We start from the raw sequence: 23987 nt of genomic DNA, 5'->3' as shown, positions 1-23987 counted from the left end.
TTTTTTTGAACCGGCAAATGTCCCTGACATTCAGGCCCATGTGTGTACCTGGCTTAAGGTTTTTATTTTTCCAACTAACTCCGCATATAAATAGGAGTAAGATGCCCCTGAGAGGGGCCATTAGGCTACTGACAATCATACAATTTTAATTTTTTCTTCTGGCCAGATCTTAAGGAGGATCTACACCTTTTACATGCCTATGTAATCCTGTTAGTGGGATGCTGTTCTTCCTCTCCTCTCTAAAAATATGTCTCTACTGTACTAAGTACAGTGTATTTGGGCCAGAGCTAACACTGGAGCTATTTGATACTGAATGGCTTAGATCCCGCAGCTAGGTTATCCGTTTGTAAAGGCACCATTTGAAAATTTTGGCATGGTAGACTGACATTACTTCAATCATCTTAGATGAGGCAGATTTAAACTTCACTAAAACTTCAGTATCTGCTCAGTAACTTGTGTAGCACCCTCCAAGGTAGGTGCTAGATGAAGTATAGTGGGCCTTGTCTGCATATTAGCATAGCCATGATTTTCAGCTGGGCTGGCATGTGTTCCCAGGTGTGCCTGTTGAGTTAGGGAGTCTCCCCACTGTGTCCCAATGAGGACTCTCATTGGGCAGTGGAGGAAACCTGACCAATAGCACTCCAGGGCTTGTATCCATCCTGGAAGGGCAGATTCTGCCGCAGAGCATTCTGGGAGGGGGTATAAGTCTATGGGGAGCACATGACAGGTGGTCTTTGGTGGGAAGCAGAGTTCCAGGAGGGAGGGTACGGCTGTCTCTCCTCCTGTCAGGAAGAATCGGGTATCCCAGGCTGCTTGCCTGAAGGGATATAGGGCTGAGCTGAGCTGCAGGAAGGATCCAGTGTGCTGAGCACCAGTGGAGCTGTGGGGTCAAGTTCCAGGAAAGCATTCTGAGTCGTGAGTACTGTGAACTGTCCCTGGAGGTCTGCCTAGTCAGAGGGGACCACTCCGGAGAAGGTCAAAGGGATCCAGGAGCTAGCTAGCCAGTGGAGAAATAGAGTAAAGGGGGTGCAAGAGTTTAACCCTGAACAGCAGTTGGGCCCTGAAGTATACAGTGTTACAGTGTTGAGAGTTGCAGCAGTATCTACAAGAGGCTACTTCAGTCAGGATGGTGGAAGCAGTGTCAAGGACTTTTGAGCTAACCAGAGTGTCAGTTTTCCTTAAAGTACAGCAAGTCAGTGATTTCTTTTTTTTTAATTTTTTTTTTTTTAAGATATTTTTATTGAAAAGCAACAATTTGTACAAACAAAGTGAACATTACATTGAGGCAGCAATAGGATGTACGTTTCGTCACAAAATCGTAATGCATTTTAAACCTTATGGGTCCAAAAGTTCACATAGATAAGGGCATTAAACAGGAAATACAGACTACAGGACCTAGGGGAAGAAGAGTGCGAGGAGAGAAATAGGTTGAAACATTCTCGCATGGGACGGGAGGAGAACATTAACCATCAAACATCAAAAAGACTGATTTGGATGACTCTGTGCTGGCCACTTATCATACCATGAGCTACAGTAGCGGTGTTAGGGGTGTTGAGGGGTGGGGGTGGAAGGAAAATAGGGGGGGGGGGGCATGGGGGAGTGATTTGGAATACGTCCATGAGATTCAGAATGGGGTGAGGGGAGAAAGGCTAAATTATGTTCCCTGAGACTGATGAGAATCTTTGTTTGTCTAGACCTTCAGACTGCCCAAGGTGTTTGCAATAGAGGCTTGCAGATACCATTTGGTATACTGGAATGAAGACATCAAAGTCTTTCTTTCTGCTTCCTGGAGTTTTCGCTCAATGAATGATCGCCATCTAGGAAAAAATGTTTCCTTGGAGATAAATTTCCTGGTCTCCAAGTCGGTCTTTTCCGTATAGAGTAGGGCTTTCAAGTCGTTGCATACCATAGAGATTGTGGGAGGGGTGTTAGAGATCCAGGTTTTTAATATGACTTTCCTTGCCGCCAGGGCGCAAAGGTAAGCCCACTGAGGCGTCGGTGTGGTCGACCTGTTATGTGATCCTGTAGTTGGGTTCGGAGCTTCACAACCGAAAAGCAGAAAATGAGGAGACTTTTCCAGGCGAATGTCCAGGACGGAATGGATAAAGTCTAACACAAGGTCCCAAAATATTGAGATTACCCGACAGTGCCAAAATCTGTGTGCCAAGGTCGGCCTATGTTCATTGCACTTGGGGCAAATAGTATTAGTACCCGGGTTAGTCGTGTAAAAGGCTGGTATGAAAGCCCTGTGGATCAACTTGAACTGAGTTTCTCTCCATGTTTCAGCTAGTACACATTTTCTTAATTTTAGGTAGCCGTTCAAAATTTTCTGCGCCAGGTCAGTTTGAGGAAAGTCAGAGCCCCACTTGTCGAACAACGTTTCCACCGTAATCCTATTTGTGTGTATTACCAGCTGGTCATAGATGAGAGAGATGGAATATTGTTTCCGATGGATTAATTCCTCCACTAGTGTTTTCTGAAAACTCTTTGAAAGATTAAGAGAGCAAGATTTAATGAAGGAAACTGTTTGGTGGTAATAGAAAAGATGAGATTGTGGCAGGTTGAATTCCGCAGCCAGCTCTGAAAATGATTTGATGGAACAGTCGGAAAGTCAGTGATTTCAAGCACCAGCAAGCGTTGGCCGGGATTCAGCCGGCGTCAAGACAGCGCTGAAAGGCATTTTTCTTCAAAGTGTCCCGATTTGTACCTAGTTGAGCCAGAGGATTATCCCACTCATTCACTTCTCCCATCCCCATATAAAATATACAAAACAAACCAAAGATGCCAGACTGTTAATTGTTTCAGATCTCACACTTGGGTAATCAGTTTAAATGTGCTGTTGGTGCTAACGGTAACCATGGCAGACCCACATCAGGCCCAAAGCCTGGAAATCCTGCTAAATTTGAGTGCAATTTAAATGTCACGCTCTGTAGTGCAGGTCTGAGGATGCAGGGGTCAGGATTGCTTGCATGAACTGGAACTGTTTCAACTTATTGACTATCTACTGCTGCAGTAATAGTGCTTTGCATAGTTTTTTTAATACTTTTTACTGGAATTCTATACCAGACATCTTCCAGCATTTAAGATTTGGTATTTCTCCCACAAGTTAAAATAGAAACGTAGGTTATGTGATTGCAGAGATTACCTCTGGATACTTACAGTGAGACTGGAGTGTCAGCTACTAATGTCAATAGTTGACACTTCTTAGTTATTTTTGACTACCACCAACCGGTGGTCTGTAAAATGTTCAAAATGCAAAATGTATGACATTTACTGGTTAGCATTTATGATCTTGTCTGTCTTTTCATATTTCAGCAAAACAGGTTTCTAAGTAACAGTTCCCATACCTGTAATTACAAAGGCTGCATGTTCAAAACTAAAATCTTTTGAACAGATGTACACATTAATTCTCTGAAAAAGCAACTAAATCACAATTCTGCATAGTTTCCTTATTAATATTAATGTAGATATTTCAGATGTCATGGACGTTGATTACTTTTTGTTGCAGATAATAAATACATACTGTGTTTCCCCGAAAATAAGCCCGGGTCTTATATTAATTTCAGCACCAAAAGACACAGTAGGGCTTATTTTCAGGATAGGACTTATCGAGTAATGTGCTGTTTCCTCTTCCTCCCTGCCCTGTGTAAATCTAGTAAAACTGTTTGTAAAATCCTAGAATCCACTCTATTACTGTTTTATATAATGTCCAGTGTGTGTTTCTGTAACCTAATTGTGTGAAATACCTTCGGTACAGCGCTGCTCGGCGCTCAGCCAATCTCCCGCTCTGCTCTCCTTCTCTTTTCATAGCTGTCAGCGGGGGGATCTCAGCCCCTCCCCTCTGCAGTGCCCATAGTGGGTCACAGAAACGCAGAGTATTATATTATAATTGTGCGAAATACCTTCGGTACAGCACCGTTAGGCGCTCAGCTGATCTCCCGCTGCTTTTCCTTCTCTTCTCCCCTGCTGACAGCTGGGGGTCACAGAAGCTCCGGGTGGCGCTGTAACAAAGGTATTTCACACAATTATATTATAATACCCAACACTTCTATGACCCACTCTGAACACTGCAGAGGGGAGGGGCGGAGATCCCCCACTGACAGCTATGAGAAGAGAAGGAGAGCAGAGAGGGAGATGAGCTGAGCGCCGAGCAGGGCTTTACCGAAGGTATTTCACACTATTAGATTACAGAAACACACTGGACATTATATAAAACAGTAATAAAGTGGATTCTAAGATTTTACAAACCCTAAACTAGGGCTTATATTGCAGCCCTCTTCGAAAATAGCAGTAGGTCCTATTTTTTGGGTAGGTCTTTTTTTCGGGGAAACACGGTATTTAGCACACTTTTTTAAAGTGAACTGAAAACAAAGCAAGTTGCTTTTATTCTTTCGAATCCAGTTTTAAGAATTTTTTTTTTTTTTTTAAAAACAGCACAAGGGACATTAGTCCAAAGTGTACCTTGTGCTGGTGCCAGCTTTAATAGGGAAATTGGTTGGGTAGAAGTCCGTAACTTAATCAACAAGGTGACTCAACAGCAGGTGACAGACGACCCTCTCCCTATGCTATTCCACAACACTCCGAAGTTGGTGGGGTCCTACAAATGGTCCATACTGCTTCACCTCCTCAATGCTAGCCTTATTCTACTCCATTGGAAGTCCTCTGTAATACCTGCTGTGCTACAGAAGGTTCAGGATAATATGGAAGCTGAGGAGTGGAGGCATCGCTGTGCAAACACTAACACACAGTTTTATAATAGATGAGCTCTATGGCTGGATTTTATTTTCTCTAACTTGCACAAACAATTAATGCAGTAATAGTAGAGACTTACATATCTATGTTTTGTTCTTCACATTTTATACCAAGACATGTTGATCGGGAATAAATATGATTACACTGAGTCTATGGATTGTGATGTTATATGTTTTTTTGTTTTTTATTTTTTTTGTTTTTCTTTCTCTCTCCCTTATCCTGCTCCTTGAGAGGGTCAGGATGTCACCTCCTCCCCTCCTTCCCTGCTTTGTCTTCACCTCTACTGGTTCTTCACTTAGTCCCCCCTCGTTTCCTATTTTTTCACCGCTGTACCCTTCCTCCACTTTTCCCATCCTCACCTCTCACATTTCCTTCAACACCTTATATTCTGAATCAGGGATCAGCCGCAATTTTTTGTTTCTGGTCAGATGGGGTTATTCTCACATCCTGTGTCTATAACCCAGATGATGAATATTGTCTATTTTGTAGGATCCTTTGGGAATGTTTGTATGGGACCACAGGCCCGAGGCAAAAACCTGCTACTAGTTTAATGAAAAAAAATTGGCGACTCGTGAAAAATCCTGTCAGGCAGCTCCTTAAATAAACTAAAGGGGGCTTCCAAACGGTTCTTACAGGTCTCTTAACCCCAAGCTACCAATCCTGACCTGACCTACTGACCTTCCAGAGTTTTCCCTAGTCACTTGACCCTGAACAGCCAATCCTCATAAGCTAATGGAAAAATACTAATAATCTTCCCTTTTGCCTGCACCGTGGCCCCATGAGGCAAAGGGGGGCCTAAAACAGGCCTCCCCCTTATCCTACCATTCTTCTCTTCTGTTTGCTATAAATGCAAAAAAAAAGATTTTTTTGGAAGAAATTGGATGTCCTCTGCCTCCCTCCCATACCCTGCAGATGTAATCTTCTGGTGCTACAGGAATTAGTGCCTGTGCTGGACAGACACTCATCAAGAACGCTGACTTTGCCCACCCTTTTCTTCCGACTTCCTCCATTCATAGAAGCTGCACTATAGCTTTTTTTTTCTTGCAAAAGATAAAGCTCTCTGATTTCTCATCAATCTGCACCCTTTTTTAGAAATGTTGTATACATGTATTTCCGTGTGTTTTCTGTATTTAATATTGTTTCATTGTTGCTTCAACTGTTCTCATGAATTATCACTGTTCTATATTTTACTGTGAGTCACTGTCTAGCGGGATTGAAGATGGTGTATTTGTGCTACACATGGTTGGTGAGGGGCTCCAAAGTTTATACTATATAAAGATACAAATAATAAACTGTATTATTTTCTCAGAATCTAAAGAAGTACTGTTTGAGTCCTAAACAAACATTATCTATTTTTCTGAAAGCAGACACCCTAGAGAGTTCCAACTTTTTATGTCACACAATATTACCGCAAAGTTAATTGTAGGGCGCACACATACCATACATTACGTTTTTCTGGTTAAATATTAAAGATGAGGTTGCATCCAATAAATAATTACCCAACAAGTCAAACCTTAAATTTTGTGTGATCCTGTGAAATGGTGACAAACTTCAGTACCCTATATTTTCCATAGACATAGCTTTCAAAGCCTTAGTTTAGCTTTATGGAGGTCTGGTGCCAGAATTATTGCTCTCACTCCAGCATTTGCGGCGATACGTAATGTGTATCCTAATCAATATTTTAATGCGTAGGTGTCCCCATTGTGTGTGTGTTCATATTCGTACGTGAATTTATGTGGGGGCCTCAAACATTTTTGGGGTGGAGGATTTTATGTGCTTTGGTGTAACTTCATTTTTTTTTTAACCTTTTCTTTATCACATAGGGGACAATATGATTTTTTTGTGACAGGTTTACTTTAATGAGATATTCAAGGTCTAAAGGACCCCTTGTGCGCCAATAAGTTAAATACAGGACCCCTTGTGCGCCAATAAGTTAAATACAGTGCAGATCGCACTACATGTATTTATTTATTACAGATACTTCTATAGCGCCAGGAATTTATGCAAAACTTTACATATATATAGATTTCTCATTTACATCAGTTCCTTGCCTTCAAGAGCTTACAATCTAAGGTGTCTATCTTACATTTATACATACACATATTAGGACCAATTTAATCAGGAGCTAATTAACCTACCAGCATGTCTTTGGAGTGTGGAAGAAAATCAGAGCACCAGGAGGAAACCCACGCAGGCACAGCACATTCTTTCCCAGCCATGCTGGTTGGCAAAACTGACATGGGGTCCCACAAGTGACATATTACATGTCGCTTCTGGGACTGCAACAAGACGAAGAGGAGAGCATACGCATATTAAAGGGTTTAATAGACTGCTTTCTAATGATCATCAATGCAGTGTCTCCAGTGCAGAAGATAGCCATCTTGGCTGGGTGTAATTCGATCATAGGAGGTTGTCCGCTTAAAACCGTTGTACTTTGCTCAAGGGTCCTAACTTTGTTGACCAATTGTGTTTTTTTTTTCATCATTCACTGGCCAGTGTGACAGAGACTTTTAAAACCAGTTGGGACTATCTTTATAAACTGATTGAAAAGGCAAATGCAGTTCAGTTCTCAGTTCTGTTACTTACGGAGTCAGAATATCGCAGGGGTTCAACCACATCACTCAGTGTAGCAATATTGTCTTATGAATTGTTTGTATAGTACACTTGCTAATCCACTTTTCTATTAGGCTATGCACAGCCTTAAAAATTATTTGAAGTACCTCGGGGTGTGTCAGAAAGTGCTGGGTGAGCGAGGTGTGTCATCTTCAGGTGTGCAGAAACATCACAAAACTATTTAGCGGCTCTTCTGGGAGTGGTACTACACATAATTCCTCATTTCTAAACTTGTTGCTTTGGCAGTGGGATTTCTGTGTAAGGGTATAACACAAAAGATTGTTGTACAGCAGTACAGTTGGCAGAATTGACTGTGTCTGGCACAATGTATTCTGTTGACAATTTTTTGACCAAATAAGCACTTTAAGCAAATCAGAGGCAATCCGATAGATTTCACTTGCTGGCTGATCCATTTCACATGCTTGTTTGACTTGTAAAAAAAACAACAAATAAAAATTCCCAGCTCACTTCAGTTATTACCTGCAAAAGATTAGAAGTCCAATATATCATACATGTGTCACCCTTCCATGTGTTCCTTGCTGCAAAGGCCAGTTTACAGGTTGTGGTGGTTGCCATTTATTTGTACTGTTGATGCATTGGTGAGGGGATGCACTTGATACCTTCCCTGTCATTGTGCTATTGCTGGGTGTCCACTGCTTCCCTGTGTCCTTAATCTATCCATCATTATATTAGTGCTCCAACTTTTGAGACTCTCAAAATGTAAAAAGTTAGGACTGAAGTACACTGGGGTGCCATGACGTGGCCTCTGCAGCTTACACATATATTTGCAAATGTGTGCGAACTAACACCTTGTTTTCGAGCCTCTGTCTGTACTACATGTCCAAGTTGCAGATATTGAAAGAATCTCTGACTCGGGATCCCATATTCCCCATTCAGCTGTAAAAAAGATTTAAATTCATCGCACTGGAATAGCTCCTGAACATGAAAAACTCCCCTTGCCTTCCAAAATTCAGAACCCGCAAACCTCTGCAGTTCTGGATTATCTCCAGTTATTCCACAGCGGTGTTACTGAGAGGTATCATGCATCCAAGTAATACTCTTCATCTCCTGCCAAAATTTATCAAACAGTTTTCCTTTCAAAACATTTTTATCCTTCGGTACATTCCTTGTTTCCAATAGGGCCAACAAAGAATGATCACCATAGACAGATAACAATAAACCCTATATTGAGTCATACTCCATCCTTTCTGACCAACCAAAAAATTGCTGCAATTGCGAGGTGAAAAAATGTTTTGGCAATGTTGATAACTTAATTTGGGGTTGTTTTTTCTTCCATATAAGTTCCCGAAACAGAGAATCTATTCTTTTAAACCAACATGAGTTAATCCATATGGGGGAATTATGCAATATGTAAATAAACTGCAGATTCAATATTATTTTAATAAGGTTAGCTCTACCTATCACTGATAGTGGGAGTTTACACCAACTCCAACATTTTATCTTTAAATTTACCCAATAGTGGTTTTAAGTTTAGATCTATATAATTCTTTACATTTCGAGACACAACTATGCCTAAATATTTTAATGTTTAACTTGAATTTGTGACACTGAAGCACGTAAGGGTGTTTTTAAATCATCCACTGGCAGCAATATTAATTTCTCCCAGTAAATCTTAAATCAAGATATACCTCCAAAGGTGGAAATTATTAATGATCCTAATGTATATCACAAAAAAATAAGTGCATCGTCTGCACACAACGCTACTTTGTCCTCCCTACCATTTCTACATAACCCAATAATACTAGATGTCTGTCTAATGGCAAGAGCCAAAGGATCAATTGCCATTGCAAACAAGAGTGAGGACAAAGGGCACCCCTGTCTGCTTCTTCTATGCAAAAAAATAGTCGATGATGTGTTTTTTATTTTTCTTCTTGGTTTATGTTCCTTGTACAACATTCTTATCCATGTTAAATAGTTGGGACCAATACCAAAGGCAGTAAGCACAGCCCACAAGTATTCCCATTCAACCATATGAAAAGCTTTTTGAGCATCCAAACTCAGTATAGCTCTTGTACCATTATTATGCAGGTAATAGGTAATTGCATATTGAAGTAGCTCTAGATGGTATAAAGCCCATTTGATCTTCATGTATTAATGACTTAATATGTTGAGCCAGTCTATTAGCTAATATTTTTGCAAGAATCTTAACGTCCGATGTAAGGAGTGATATCGGGCGGTAAGAGTCAGGGTTTAATGGATCTTTATCCTGTTTTGGAATTACTATTATACTTGCTTCCGTCATTGAATCAGGATGTTTTTGAGCCCTAAAAGCCACATTAAGTACATCCAAAAGTTCCGGCATTAATATCTCTTCATAGTTCCTATATATTTCAACCGGGATACCATCTGGGCATTGTGCTTTATTACTACTTATCTGTGCTAAAGCTTGTTTTATTTCTTCCAGTGTTATCGTTTTTTCTAAAGACTCGCTCTCATTAGTTGTACGTTTTGGGATATCGAGTTTACAAAGAATTTGTTCAATTTGAGTTGTTGTTTTTAGTTGTTCAGAACTATATAGCGATGTACAGAAATCAACAAAAGTATCCTGGATTCTTTTTGTATCATATACTGTTATCCCATTAGATATATGGAGGCTGTTAAGCTTTCACTATACCCACCAGCATGTGTCCTACCTGTTCCCCCCATTTCAAAGTGCTGTTGGTTCTGAAAAAATCTCAAATTTTCCACCTTAGATAAAATCATATTTTTATATATTTTTTGGGCGTCCTGCCAGGCTAATCTATTTTCCTCAGTGTAGTTAGTAATGAAATCTTGCACTGGTTGTTTAACTAGCTTCATCACTACCTCTTCATGTTGTCTTGATACGCTCTTAATCTTAGCTATTTCCTTAATCAATATATCTCGTAAGTATGCTTTGATAGAATCCCATACTATCAATGATGACGCTGTACCCTTATTATGTTAAAAAAAATTCCATTCGATTATTTTCCACCAACCTCCTCTCCTTCAATAATAACTATTGAGGATTAATTTTCCAAAATGGTGAAAGCTATTTTTCCCTTTAGGTCTCCATCGATAGTACTAAAGGGGAATGATCAGAAATTTCCCGGGGACCATATTGGATAGTATCAACCCATGGCAGGAAGATATCATTCCCCAAGGCAAAGTCAATTCTCTATAAGGAGCCATATGTACTTGAGCAACAAGAATGTTCTTTTAATAATGGATGTCTTAACCTCCATATATCCACTAATCCCATCTCCTCCAGATATCGAGCAAAACTGGTTTTCATTGTACGCCCCTTAATTTTGACTGACCTAAATTTATCCTCTTTCATATTCAGTATATTATTTAAAAAACAATATAAGTATTGACATTTATTAGGTCCCAAAAATTTCTGTTTTTGTCTAGAAGTGGAGGTAAAAAAGGACTTATATCACAATTATACATGTTATTACACAACAAGTTCCAAGAAACAGTGGATATACCAGCAAAAGCAAAATAGGTAGAGGATATTGGGCCTATATCAGAGGAAGAATGAGTTGAGGCACTTTCAAATACTGCCCTTGGTTTCACTACACACAGTTTGACTCAATTATTTATACTACATAGATCTTACTACGCCCCGGAAAAGTTATTTAAGTGGCAACAGCGGGAGACATAAAGATGCCCAAAATGTAATCAGGATCCAGCAAATTTGATACACGTGTTATGGAGGTGCCTCGAACTCCATCGTTATTGGCATGGAGTTATCTCCACTATTTAACAAGGGGGCCCCCAGGTCCCAGCCCCCCCCCCCCATGTAAATGTAAATCGGGTACATAGTATCCCTACCCATTCACCAAAAAAGTGTAAAAACCACAGGAAACAGTTTTGACGAGTTGTTTATTAAAAATAAAAAAATAGTGTCCCCTCAACGTAAATCCATCGCCAATCGCAAGGCCCGCTGGACCCGAAAAATAGAAAAAATAAAAACTCTCTGCCTCCTGGGAGGCCTGCCACCGTTTGTTTCCTCTCTGCTTTGACAGCTCTTATATAGGCAAGAGGAGGGGCCACTCGGCTACATCACTCGGTGTCACTGCTCCCTCTGACGTCAAATGATGTCACGTGACATCAGAAGGGGCAGTTTTTTTTTTAACATGTTTCTATTACTGGGCGATGACGGCATTCTTTTCTTTACATTCATCTGTCAGTGGGGAAGCCCATTGACAGATAATGACTCATTGTTGTTAAGGATGCGGGCTTCGAGCTTTCTGGCCCACTGCTTAATAACCAGCACTAGGGTTGAGCGAACACCTAGATGTCCGTGTTCGACGGGTTCGGCCGAACTTTAAAAAAAAGTCCGGGTCCGTGTCCCGGACTTTTACCGAACTTTTCCCGGACACCGAACCCCATTGAAGTCAATGGGGACCCGAACTTTAAGGCACTAAAATGGCTCTAAAACACCAAAGGAAAGGGCTAGAGTGCTGCAAATGGCAGCAAAACGTAATTAAGAGCATGGCAAGTGCTCTGCAAACAAATGTGGATAGGGAAATAACTTAAAACAACAAAAAAAAAACAGAAAAATAAAACAATGTTCTTCTTCATCTCTGAAGGACGAGGCCCATATGGAGTAGGAGGGAGGTTGAGGTGGTGGTGGATGTGGCGGTGACATAGGCGTGCGCACAGGGTGTGCTGGGTGTGCCTGGGCACACCCTAATCACCTAGGGCACATAGCATTGCCAGTGAGGAGATGGGAAAGATCTCCCTGGGACCTGCTCTGCTCTATTTCTCCTTGCCTACAGGTACATGGCCCCGATACATTACTCTCCCTGCTGGCAAACACATGCATGTGTATTTCAACTTTGGGGTGCACACCTTAATGCAATAGGCTGCGCACACCTATGGGCGGTGTAGGTGGAAGCGGCGGTGGAGGAGGACCAGGGCCGGATTAACAGCATCATGGGCTTGGTGCTGAGGATTTTGAAGGGCCTTAAGGGCCGTGCCTTGCCATGCACCCAGAGGAGGAAGGGTGCAGCCATGCATGCCTAATTCAACATGGGATGCTGTCTCTGAAGCCCATAAACACATCCATGCATCGCCAACTGTCCCTCCTTGTCCGGCCTTCACGCTGTGTGGGGAGGTTCTGAGGGTGCTGCCTGGGGAAGCGAGCATAGAAGCCAGACTTCTGTGTTTACAAGTGACAGAAGAGCGGTAACAGTGAATATGGCCAACCCGGGGCCTATATAAAAGGTAGGGGCCTGGAGCTGCAGCTCCAATAGCCCCTACATTAATCTGGCCCTGAGGAGGAGGACGAGGTAGCCAACACTGCTTCTTTTCAAAAATTTTAAATGAGGGTACACCCCAAAAGAGTGAGAAAGAGCAAAAATGGAACAATGGGTGGGTAAGGTCGGTATCCATTGCTATTCTGCATAAGATACGGAAAAGTCCCGTGGGATCCATGCCTGGTTCATTTTAATGAACGTGAGCTTGTCCACATTGTCTCTGGACAGGCGGCTGCGCTTGTCTGTTATAACGCCCCCAGCCGTGCTAAATACCCGTTCAGATAATACACTGGCTGCAGGGCACGCCAGCACCTCCAAGGCGTAAAGGGCAAGCTCAGGCCATGTGCCCAATTTGGAGACCCAGAAGTTGAAGGGGGCAGACCCGTCATTCACTACATGTAGGCGTGTGCACACATACTGCTCCACCATGTTGGTAAAATGCTGCCTCCTGCTAAGACGTTCCATCTGAGCTGCTGGTGCTGCTGTTTGTTGTGGCGTGCTGACAAAGCTTTTCCACATTTCGGCCATGCTAACCCTGCCTTCTGAGGTGCTGGCGGTGCCCTGGTTGCGTTGGCGACCTCCTCCTCCTCCTCCTCTGCCTTGTGCTTCCACTGTGGCCCCGCTGTCAGATGGGAATGCCAGCAGCATGGCGTCTACCAGCGTGCGCTTGTACTCGCGCATCTTGCGATCGCGCTCCAGTGAGTGAATTAAGGACGGTACGTTGTCCTTGTAACGGGGATCCAGCAGCGTGGCCACCCAGTAATCAGCACAAGTTAGAATGTGGGCAACTCGGCGGTCGTTGTGGAGACACTGCAGCATGTAATCGCTCATGTGTGCCAGGCTGCCCAGAGGCAACGAAAGGCTGTCCTCTGTGGGAGGTGTATCGTCCGTGTCCTCTGTATCCCCCCAGCCACGCACCAGTGATGGCCATGAGCTGGCCTGGGTGCCACCCTGCTGTGAACATGGTTCCATCTCCTCCTCCAGCTCCTCCTCCTCCTCATCCTCCTCATCCTCCAGAACTGTGCCCCTGCTGGACAATTGCGTCCCTGGCGTTTGCGTGTGCAGGAACCCACCCTCGGAGCCCCTTGCGAATGACTGCCCTGAAAGCCTTGGAAATGTTACCTCTTCATCCTCCTCCTCCTCCTCATCCTGTGCCACATCCTCTTCCATCATCGCCCGAATTGTTTTTTCAAGGAGGCATAGAAGTGGGATAGTTAAGCTGAGAACGGCGTCATTGCCACTGGCCATGTTGGTGGAGTACTCAAAACAGCGCAACAAGGCACACAGGTCTCGCATGGAGGCCCAGTTATTGGTGGTGAAGTGGTGCTGTTCCGCAGAGCGACTCACGCGTGCGTGCTGCAGCTGAAACTCCACTATGGCCTGCTGCTGCTCGCACAGTCTTTCCAGCATGTGCAAGGTGGAGTTCCACCTTGTGGGCACGTCACATATGAGGCGGTGAGCGGGAAGGCCGAAGTTACGCTGCAGCGCTGCCAGGCGAGCAGCAGCAGGGTGAGAACGCCGAAAGTGCGCACAAACGGCCCGCACTTTCTGCAGCAGCTCTGACATATCGGGGTAGTTTTTAAGGAACCTCTGCACCACCAAATTCAGCACATGCGCCAGGCAAGGGATGTGCGTCAAACCGGCTAGGCCCAGAGCTGCTATGAGATTTCGCCCGTTATCACACACCACCAGGCCGGGCTTGAGGCTCGCTGGCAGCAACCACTCATTTGTCTGCTGTTCCATGCTCCTCCACAACTCCTGCGCGGTGTGTGGTTTGTCCCCCAAACAGGCAAGTTGTAAAACTGCCTGCTGTCGTTTACCCCTGGCCGTGCTGAAGTTGGTGGTGAAGGTGTTACGCTGTCCGGATGAGGAGGCGGTAGAGGATGAGGAAGCGGAGTAGGAGGAGTTACGAACAGGAGGCAAACTGAAGCGCCCTGCAATCCTCGGTGGTGGAAGGACATGCGCCAAATTGCTATCCGCCTCAGGCCCATCCGCCACTGCATTTACCCAGTGTGCCGTTAGGGAGATATAACGCCCCTGACCGTGCTTACTGGTCCACGTATCCGTAGTTAGGTGGACCTTGGCACAGATGGCATTGCGCAGTGCACACCTGATATTTTCCCCCACTTGGTTGTGCAGGGAAGGGATGGCTTGCCTGGAAAAGTAGTGGCGGCTGGGCACGACGTACTGTGGGACAGCCACCGACATAAGGTTTTTAAAACTGTGCGTCTCCACCAGACGGAATGACAGCATTTCAAAGGCCAATAATTTTGAAATGCTGGCATTCAGGGCCAGGGATCGCGGGTGGGTAGGGGGGTACTTCCTCTTCCTCTCAAGTGTTTGGGAGATGGAAAGCTGAACGCTTCCACGGGACATTGTGGAGATGGTTGTTGGTGACCCAGGTGGTGGTGTTGCTGACAGATCGTCTGTTTGCGGGGTGGCAGGTGCCGGTATCACTACAGATGTGGCTGGAGCGGCCGAGACTGCAGCAGAAGAGGAAGCAGGATGAGCCAGAGACGTTTCTTGGTTTTGAAGGTGTGTACTCCACTGCAGCTCGTGCTTTGCACTTAGATGCCTGATCATGCAGGTTGTGCTCAGGTTGAGAAGGTTCATGCCTCGCTTCAAGCTCTGATTGCACAGGGTGCAAACCACTCGTGTCCTGTCATCAGCACATTTTCTAAAGAACTTCCACGCTAGAGAACTCCTTTGAGCTGACTTTGGTGCGCTCGTTCCCTTGCTGCGTTGGGCAGTAGCGGGCGTAGTGTCTAGGGCACGGCCGCTCCGCTTCTGCACCCTGCTCCCTCTTCTGCTGTGCTGGTGGCTCTGTGCGACCACCGCCTCTTCCTCCAAACTACTCAGGTCACCTGCATGACGTTCATTCCATGTGGGGTCGAGGACCTCATCGTCCTCCACATCATCTTCCACCCAGTCTTCACCCCTGCCCTCCTTGTCGGTCTCCACAATGCTGAACGCCGCAGCAGTTGGCACCTGCGTTTCGTCATCATCGGAGACGTGCTGCGATGATCCTTGCATGTACTCATCTTGAGAAATAAGTGGTTGGGCATCGCTGCACTCAATCTCTTCCACTTCTGGGGCAGGGCTAGGTGGATGGCCCTGGGAAACCCTGCTGACAGAGTCCTCAAAAAGAATAAGAGACTGCTGTATGGCTTGGGGCTCAGACTGCTGGCCTGATTTGCAAGGGGGTGAGGTGAAAGACGGTTGGACATTGGCTGCAGGTGCCAACTCTGACCTTTCTGCAGTAGACTGGGTGGGAGACAATGTGAAGGAACTGGAGGCACTGTCAGCAGCAAACCAATCTACTATCGCCTCAACTTGTTCTGGCCTCATCACTTCTAGGGGCGTTTGATGCCCTACCAAATACTGATGCAGGTTCTGTCGCCTACTCACACTTGAGGAAGGTGTTTCACTTGTGCGTGTAGCTGGCACAGATCGACCATGTCCTCTCCTTGCAACAGGAGCTCTACCAGCAGCACCACGACCCAGGCCACGGCCCTTATTTGACGGTCTCCTCATATTTCTGTAATTTAAGATCTTGCCCTAGAAAGGTTTTTATTGAATAGCGGAGTAGAAAATATGATCCAAAAAAAGTGTATGTATATCACACGTACACAACCACACTAGGCCCCAATTACTATTGTTTGTACCCCTAAAAGGCTAGATGAGGAGTAGGGGGAGTATGGAACAGGCAGCACCCTCAAACCTTCAGAAGTATGAGATGAACCCCAACAACTTGGAAAGGTGGATCTCTCTCACACGTACCGACACAGACTATCCCGCAATTCAATTGATCCTCAAAGGTTTTTATTGAATAGCGGAATAGGAAATATGATCAAAAAAAGTGTATGTATCTCGCACGTACACAACCACACTAGGCCCCAATTACTATTGTTTGTACCCCTAAAAGGCTAGATGAGGAGTAGGGGGGGTATGGAACAGGCAGCACCCTCAAACCTTCAGAAGTATGAGATGAACCCCAACAACTTGGAAAGGTGGATCTCTCTCACACGTACCGACACAGACTATCCCGCAATTCAATTGATCCTCAAAGGTTTTTATTGAATAGCGGAATAGGAAATATGATCAAAAAAAGTGTATGTATCTCGCACGTACACAACCACACTAGGCCCCAATTACTATTGTTTGTACCCCTAAAAGGCTAGATGAGGAGTAGGGGGGGTATGGAACAGGCAGCACCCTCAAACCTTCAGAAGTATGAGATGAACCCCAACAACTTGGAAAGGTGGATCTCTCTCACACGTACCGACACAGACTATCCCGCAATTCAATTGATCCTCAAAGGTTTTTATTGAATAGCGGAATAGGAAATATGATCAAAAAAAGTGTATGTATATCACACGTACACAACCACACTAGGCCCCAATTACTATTGTTTGTACCCCTAAAAGGCTAGATGAGGAGTAGGGGGAGTATGGAACAGGCAGCACCCTCAAACCTTCAGAAGTATGAGATGAACCCCAACAACTTGGAAAGGTGGATCTCTCTCACACGTACCGACACAGACTATCCCGCAATTCAATTGATCCTCAAAGGTTTTTATTGAATAGCGGAATAGGAAATATGATCAAAAAAAGTGTATGTATCTCGCACGTACACAACCACACTAGGCCCCAATTACTATTGTTTGTACCCCTAAAAGGCTAGATGAGGAGTAGGGGGGGTATGGAACAGGCAGCACCCTCAAACCTTCAGAAGTATGAGATGAACCCCAACAACTTGGAAAGGTGGATCTCTCTCACACGTACCGACACAGACTATCCCGCAATTCAATTGATCCTCAAAGGTTTTTATTGAATAGCGGAATAGGAAATATGATCAAAAAAAGTGTATGTATCTCGCACGTACACAACCACACTAGGCCCCAATTACTATTGTTTGTACCCCTAAAAGGCTAGATGAGGAGTAGGGGGGGTATGGAACAGGCAGCACCCTCAAACCTTCAGAAGTATGAGATGAACCCCAACAACTTGGAAAGGTGGATCTCTCTCACACGTACCGACACAGACTATCCCGCAATTCAATTGATCCTCAAAGGTTTTTATTGAATAGCGGAATAGGAAATATGATCAAAAAAAGTGTATGTATCTCGCACGTACACAACCACACTAGGCCCCAATTACTATTGTTTGTACCCCTAAAAGGCTAGATGAGGAGTAGGGGGAGTATGGAACAGGCAGCACCCTCAAACCTTCAGAAGTATGAGATGAACCCCAACAACTTGGAAAGGTGGATCTCTCTCACACGTACCAACACAGACTATCCCCAAATTTAACTGATCCCCAAAGGTTTTTGATTAAATAGCGGAATAGAAAATATGATCCAAAAAAAGTGTATGTATATCACACGTACACAACCACACTAGGCCCCAATTACTATTGTTTGTACCCCTAAAAGGCTAGATGAGGAGTAGGGGGAGTATGGAACAGGCAGCACCCTCAAACCTTCAGAAGTATGAGATGAACCCCAACAACTTGGAAAGGTGGATCTCTCTCACACGTACCGACACAGACTATCCCGCAATTCAATTGATCCTCAAAGGTTTTTATTGAATAGCGGAATAGGAAATATGATCAAAAAAAGTGTATGTATCTCGCACGTACACAACCACACTAGGCCCCAATTACTATTGTTTGTACCCCTAAAAGGCTAGATGAGGAGTAGGGGGAGTATGGAACAGGCAGCACCCTCAAACCTTCAGAAGTATGAGATGAACCCCAACAACTTGGAAAGGTGGATCTCTCTCACACGTACCAACACAGACTATCCCCCAATTTAACTGATCCCCAAAGGTTTTTGATTAAATAGCGGAATAGAAAATATGATCCCAAAAAAGTGTATGTATATCACACGTACACAACCACACTAGGCCCCAATTACTATTGTTTGTACCCCTAAAAGGCTAGGAGTAGGGGGAGTATGGAACAGGCAGCACCCTCAAACCTTCAGAAGTATGAGATGAACCCCAACAACTTGGAAAGGTGGATCTCTCTCACACGTACCAACACAGACTATCCCCCAATTTAACTGATCCCCAAAGGTTTTTGATTAAATAGCGGAATAGAAAATATGATCCCAAAAAAGTGTATGTATATCACACGTACACAACCACACTAGGCCCCAATTACTATTGTTTGTACCCCTAAAAGGCTAGGAGTAGGGGGAGTATGGAACAGGCAGCACCCTCAAACCTTCAGAAGTATGAGATGAACCCCAACAACTTGGAAAGGTGGATCTCTCTCACACGTACCAACACAGACTATCCCCCAATTTAACTGATCCCCAGAGGTTTTTGATTAAATAGCGGAATAGAAAATATGATCCCAAAAAAGTGTATGTATATCACACGTACACAACCACACTAGGCCCCAATTACTATTGTTTGTACCCCTAAAAGGCTAGGAGTAGGGGGAGTATGGAACAGGCAGCACCCTCAAACCTTCAGAAGTATGAGATGAACCCCAACAACTTGGAAAGGTGGATCTCTCTCACACGTACCAACACAGACTATCCCCCAATTTAACTGATCCCCAAAGGTTTTTGATTAAATAGCGGAATAGAAAATATGATCCCAAAAAAGTGTATGTATATCACACGTACACAACCACACTAGGCCCCAATTACTATTGTTTGTACCCCTAAAAGGCTAGGAGTAGGGGGAGTATGGAACAGGCAGCACCCTCAAACCTTCAGAAGTATGAGATGAACCCCAACAACTTGGAAAGGTGGATCTCTCTCACACGTACCAACACAGACTATCCCCCAATTTAACTGATCCCCAAAGGTTTTTGATTAAATAGCGGAATAGAAAATATGATCCCAAAAAAGTGTATGTATATCACACGTACACAACCACACTAGGCCCCAATTACTATTGTTTGTACCCCTAAAAGGCTAGGAGTAGGGGGAGTATGGAACAGGCAGCACCCTCAAACCTTCAGAAGTATGAGATGAACCCCAACAACTTGGAAAGGTGGATCTCTCTCACACGTACCAACACAGACTATCCCCCAATTTAACTGATCCCCAAAGGTTTTTGATTAAATAGCGGAATAGAAAATATGATCCCAAAAAAGTGTATGTATATCACACGTACACAACCACACTAGGCCCCAATTACTATTGTTTGTACCCCTAAAAGGCTAGGAGTAGGGGGAGTATGGAACAGGCAGCACCCTCAAACCTTCAGAAGTATGAGATGAACCCCAACAACTTGGAAAGGTGGATCTCTCTCACACGTACCAACACAGACTATCCCCCAATTTAACTGATCCCCAAAGGTTTTTGATTAAATAGCGGAATAGAAAATATGATCCCAAAAAAGTGTATGTATATCACACGTACACAACCACACTAGGCCCCAATTACTATTGTTTGTACCCCTAAAAGGCTAGGAGTAGGGGGAGTATGGAACAGGCAGCACCCTCAAACCTTCAGAAGTATGAGATGAACCCCAACAACTTGGAAAGGTGGATCTCTCTCACACGTACCAACACAGACTATCCCCCAATTTAACTGATCCCCAAAGGTTTTTGATTAAATAGCGGAATAGAAAATATGATCCCAAAAAAGTGTATGTATATCACACGTACACAACCACACTAGGCCCCAATTACTATTGTTTGTACCCCTAAAAGGCTAGATGAGGAGTAGGGGGACTATGGAACAGGCAGCACCCTCAAACCTTCAGAAGTATGAGATTGTGTTCACTGTACCCCACAAAGATTGAGTTCACTGCACCCCACAATGATTGTGTTCACTGCACCCCACAAAGATTGTGTTCACTGCACCTCACAAAGATTGTGTTCACTGTACCCCCCAAAGATTGTGTTCACTGCACCCCACAAAGATTCTGTTCACTGTACCCCACAAAGATTGTGTTCACTGCACCCCAAAAAGATTGTGTTCACTGCACCCCAAAAAGGATGTTGTTCACTGCACCCCAAAAAGGATGTTGTTCACTCCACCCCAAAAAGATTGTGTTCACTGCACCCCACAAAGATTGTGTTCACTGCACCCCAAAAAGATTGTGTTCACTGCACCCCAAAAATGATTTTGTTCACTGCACCCCAAAAAGGATTTTGTTCACTGCACCCCAAAAAGGATGTTGTTCACTCCACCCCAAAAAGATTGTGTTCACTGCACCCCAAAAAGATTGTGTTCACTGCACCCCACAAAGGATTTTGTTCACTGCACCCCAAAAAGATTGTGTTCACTGCACCCCAAAAAGGATGTTGTTCACTGCACCCCAAAAAGGATTTTGTTCACTGCACCCCAAAAAGATTGTGTTCACTGCACCCCACAAAGGATTTTGTTCACTGCACCCCACAAAGATTGTGTTCACTGCACACCAAAAAGGATTGTGTTCACTGCACCCCAAAAAGATTTTGTTCACTGCACCCCAAAAAGATTGTGTTCACTGCAGCCCAAAAAGATTGTGTTCACTGCAGCCCAAAAAGATTGTGTTCACTGCAGCCCAAAAAGATTGTGTTCACTGCAGCCCAAAAAGATTGTGTTCACTGCAGCTCACACACAGAAAAATGGATGTGGATCACTGACACCTGCCTATCTCCAATCCCACACCACACAGCAATATCGATTGTAGTTTGTAGAACACAGTTTCCCTAAAATTCAGCAGACTCTGTCCCTAACAGGATTGAGAAGAGATCGTAGATCAGGATTGAGTGCAGACCCCACCCCCCACACAGCAATATCGATTGTAGTTTGTAGAAGACACTGACCCTATAATTCAGCAGACTCTATCCCTAAAATGCCTACAACTCGCCCTGCCTAAACACTCCGACCTGTCCCTCAATTCTATCCGGACACAAATGGTTTTTTCCTGCCTATCTTTCCCTAATCAGCAGCCAGCACGTTGATGTGTGCTCTGTCCCTGAATCTAAGCAGCATAATGACGCCGCTGCGGCTGCCTCGAACTTATAAAGACTTGGTCACATGCTTCAGACGGCCAATCACAGCTACTGAGACATTTGCAGGCATGGCTGGGATGGCTTAAGGCACACCAGTTAAACGATTGTTGATTGGCTGTTGAAAGCCCGCCATGAAAAGAGCGCCAAAGCATGCAAAACCCGGAAATAAAACGACCGAACACGGATTTTTACCCGAACATACAGTAAAGTGTCCGTGTCCGTGTTCGGGTACAAAAAATCCAATTATTCGGTACGAACACGAATAATACAGTCCGTGTTCGCTCAACACTAACCAGCACACCACAATTTAAATTGGTCGATCGTTTTTTGACTGATGCAGATATAGACCTTCCTGAAAAAGTTGGAATTTATTATAAAATGAATAAACAAAACTAACTTTAACAGATTTCAACTAAATTTGTTACTATTCATTACTATTTCATTTGGAGATTCGGATACATCCGAAAAACCAAAAATGTGTCCAAATTAACATTCAGACTGAAACAAATAGCACATGTCGAATTTATACATGTTGATCATATCCCACCTTAATCTCCTCTTCTCAAGAGAAAATAAATTGGGTTCTTCTAATCTTTCCTCATAGCTGAGCTCCTCCATGCCTCTTATCAGTTTGGTTGCCCTTCTCTGCACTTTCCCCTGTTCCCCAATATCCTTTTTGTTAACTGGTGCCCAAAACTGAACTGCATATTCAAAATGAGTTGTTAATAATGATTTGTACAGGGGCAAAATTATCTATCTCTCTCTCTAGAGTCCATGCCTCTGGTAATACAAGAAAAGACTTTGCTTGCTTTGGAAACTGCAGCTTTGCATTGCATGCTATTATTAAAGTGAAAGTACAGCCTAATACCTTAAATTCTCCCCTGCAATCATTAATGTAAGCTTATTTCGGCCTTGTGTCAAAATGAAAAAATCCCAGTTTTTCTACCTGAATTCTGCAGTTTTCAGTGCTGGCACGACTTCAGTTCCTCTTCCTGCTGAGTCCAAGAGAAGCAAGTGGATGTGGTTACTGGAAGATAGTGACATCACTTCCAGGGAGGGGCACTGTTCCTGTGTAGCCAGTGAGCATATACAGAATGGGAGGAGCTGATCAGAGGTCACTGCCCAGTGTTCTCTCATCAGTAAGGATGCATTGTACATCCTAATTCATAAGAAAATGAAGAAATAATCCACACAGGACACACGGGGGGGGGCATAAATACCATATAGCTGTGCTGGGGGGGGGACACATATACAGTATAGCTGTGCTGGGGGGAGGGGCACATATACAGTATAGCTATTCTGGGAGGGCACATATACAGTATAGCTGTGCTGGGAGGAGGGGCACTATGGATAGGGCCCTATCCAGCATCCATCTCGGATAGCCCCTTTGTAGAAATCGTTGATAGAGAGCCTGTGTCTCTCTTTCAAAGGCTTGTTGGTTATTGCAAATTCGGCATACCCATAGGAACTGTCTCACAGGAATCCCCTTAAATTGTGTGTTTCGGATGTCTGGATTTTGCCATTAAAAGGGTGTTACCTGAGAGTGGCTTTCTGTAAAGATCAGTATTTACATTTCCTCCATCGCAACTCAGACGAACATCTAAAAAAGACTTCTTTTGTATCTGCCTGTTGTGGAATCTTTTTCTCTCAGGTACAGATACCTGACACCTATTAGTCAGTGATACCAAATAAAATATGTAACTACATAGAGATCAACAAGAATCAGTAAGGTTGAATCAGAGTGATCTGAAATTTATTGTTCTGCATTTTAGATTAAATATGCAATATGATATGACGTATATAAAATAGGTTATATCAAGATATTATTTGACCAATCAAAGGTTAGTAAAGACATCGGCAAGCTCAGAGTTAAAAGTCAATAATCCAGTGTCTGCAACTTTTTGGAGAGGATCTCCCATCAAAGATATTTATGTCTTGTGGTCATAGTCCCAGACGACCATCTTGTTCATGTCCAGACAGTTCCTCATTTGTTGCAGAATATATCAGTAGTCATCAGATTTATTTTGCAAGTTTGCATAACACCCAAAACGATAGAAAACAAGAGATTAATTCTTCCAAGCTATTAATTGTTCTAAGCAGCCATCTTGCCACCTCATGCCTGTCCAGTAAATTTCAAGTTTTTATCATTAGTATTAAAGTAATCCAGGAAAGTTTCTAAACTCCCAATACGTTTATCAGCTATAAAGAGCAGGTCATCTATGTAGCGATTGAAGGATTTGATATGTTGTCTGAATGGATTCTCTGTGCCAAAGATGCTTTATTAAGAGAGTTATGGACTGCAGAGAGAGAAATCTCATTTTGCCCCTGTACTGAAATATGATGTTCAGTTTTGGACACCAGTTCTCAAAGGATATTGGGGAACTGGAGAAAGTGCAGAGAAGGGCAATCA

Source organism: Pelophylax lessonae (genome assembly GCF_965119305.1).
Source record: "Pelophylax lessonae genome assembly, chromosome: 9".
Taxonomy (NCBI): Eukaryota; Metazoa; Chordata; class Amphibia; order Anura; family Ranidae; genus Pelophylax; species Pelophylax lessonae.
This window is presented reverse-complemented; position numbering follows the sequence as displayed.